The sequence below is a fragment of the Mirounga leonina genome, unplaced genomic scaffold (assembly GCF_011800145.1).
Source record: "Mirounga leonina isolate KUSES-001 unplaced genomic scaffold, KU_Mleo_1.0 Mir_154, whole genome shotgun sequence".
Classification (NCBI taxonomy): Eukaryota; Metazoa; Chordata; class Mammalia; order Carnivora; family Phocidae; genus Mirounga; species Mirounga leonina.
This window is the reverse complement of record NW_023270389.1, coordinates 57,035,503-57,037,920: the sequence shown is the minus strand read 5'-3', so window position 1 is coordinate 57,037,920 and position 2,418 is coordinate 57,035,503.

Below are 2,418 nucleotides of genomic sequence, written 5' to 3'. Positions count from 1 at the left end.
CTCAAATTTCCCCATGTCCTCTCTTGTCTGTGGGCATCTGCACTTGTCCCCTCTGTCCTGTTCACTTCTTCCCACTTCCTAACCTTCACCCAGATGACACAGGATTTAGATGGCTTTCTTCTTCTTTCTTCTGGCTTTCTTCCAGAAACCTCTCCTGATCCCCCAGGACTAGAGTGGTTGCCTCTTGAAGGGGCACCAAAATCGTCCTCTATCATTGATCTCTGTCTTTGTCGTTAATCTCTGTCTCACTCTGGATTTGTATACATACTCTAAGACAAAATCTGTATCATGTTTACCACTGTATACTTAATATCTTGCACAGCGTCTGGCTTATGATAAGCATTTAGAAATTGTCAGCTAAATGAATGAATAACTGAATGAATAATTCTTTTTCAGAAAGTGAAATTGTCACTTAGGATGATCAAGGTCTTTGCCTAAAGTTCCTTCTTAAGTGAATAAATAGTAAATTTGAGTCTTGAGGTTTCTTGCCCTACCCTTCCCCTCCTCTCTTCTCTTTCCTGCATCATCTCTTGCCCTGGTAGATTTCATCCACATGGCTAGCCATCTATATATTGATGACTAACAAATGTATATTTTCAGCCCACAGCTCTTTTCAAGTCTCCAAAGTCACATCCAATAGGCTAGTCAACATTTCTTCTTGGGGATTTCAAGCTTAACATCATCTGACTAATTTAGTCTCTTTTCAAAGCCTCATTGAAAGTCTGATTGGCCTGACATGGATCAGGTGACTATTCTTGTTCCCAAACAGTGATTATGGTTACATGAACACAGAACGATGGGAACACAGGGAGAAATGGCCCAACACTGGCAGGAGGGTCAGAAGAGACCTCCTAAAGAAGTTATATGGAAGAGAAATACTTGTAACAGAATTCTCAACATTATCCCTCCATCTTTGGATCCAGGAAATCAGTTGGTCAATTAAGAGCACCATCCTCAACTTGGTTGGAAGACATCCCTGACTTTGAAATAGGAACATTTGACATTCCAATGTAGATTCCTCCAGAAGAGCCATCCCATCATCCTATCTTGGCTCCCAGCTCAACCGCTCTGCAGCAAGTCCTGACTCCAAAACCCTGTGGGAAACTCAACTACAAGATCATAGCTTGAAAATAGAGTGTGCATCTGGTGTGGATTGTTGTTTTGGTTTAATTAGGACTTGCTGTTTCCTGAATTCCTATAATTTCATTTGATGAATTGTGTTAGTTACTTGTTCTGCAGTCTTTGAACATGTGGCATTTATCAGGGGAAATGACTCCCTCTTTCCCCTTTGAAAAGCATCTTTTGCTGCATAAAAAAGGGCAAATACGTTTGGTTTTTTGTGTTTTGATTTTTTTGTTTGTTTGTTTTTTTGCTCTCTGTAAAATTACAAATGCTGTGATAGACATTAGCTTCTCTGTAGGAAGAAGGGCCTGGCTCCAGTATGCATTTACCACGTCCAGTTCAACACACTCCAATGGGCACCTACGTGTGCACAGCACAGCGTGAGTTATGAAGATGAGTAAAACAGTCTTTACTCTTTCAGGATTTCCCAAACCAGTTCAGGAGGCAGATACACTGACAAGTAAGTACAATACTAGACAGACCAAGATAAGAGCCGTAATAGAGATAATTATCCCTTTCATTTGTTTATTCTGGTTCAGTTTACAAAGAAATTCCATGTACATTACCTCATTTGACCTTCACAAGAGCTCTATGAGGTAGGTGTCATTATTGTCATTTTAGAGTCCTAGATAAGCAAGGCTCAGAGAGATTAAATGTCTTGCCCATGTTCCCACAGCTAGTAATTGGCATACGGGTCTTGTAAATCCCATTCTAGTACGATAGAAGGACAGGGGTGGGGGAGAATAGTTTAAACTGAAGCAATACAAGAAAGTCTCATGGAAGAGGTGTGATCTAAATTGAGAGCCTCTACCTTCTGGATTAGAAATGAAAAGGAAAGGAATTCCAGAGAGAGGAGAAATCTAGAAGTAAAGAAATCTGTGAGGTGGGTAGTTTGGGGAACTATGACCTTCCAGTTGGTACCATCATAATTAATGGAACAAATATAAATTGAGGACTATATTAAGTACTTTTACACAAATCAAAAGAGAGCTGTTCTTACCCTCAAGGATTATACAGTATTCAGGGAAACAGAAACATAAACCAAAATAGTGGCCCTACTGTGAGATACACATAAGTACTATAGAAGTACGGCTTTTATTTTTGTTTGTTTATATTTCATTTTGTTGCTGTATTGATTGGCTGCAGGGAAGGTGGTTTTAAAAAGTGTGTGGAGATTAAATTGCTCTAAGGAAATCAATGTTTTAGGAAGCTATTAGACATTAAGTCAGGCTTTGAGAATGAGAGCTATTTAAAAGCTCTGAGTAAGCCAGGGCTGCCATGCTTTGTGCCCAGCAA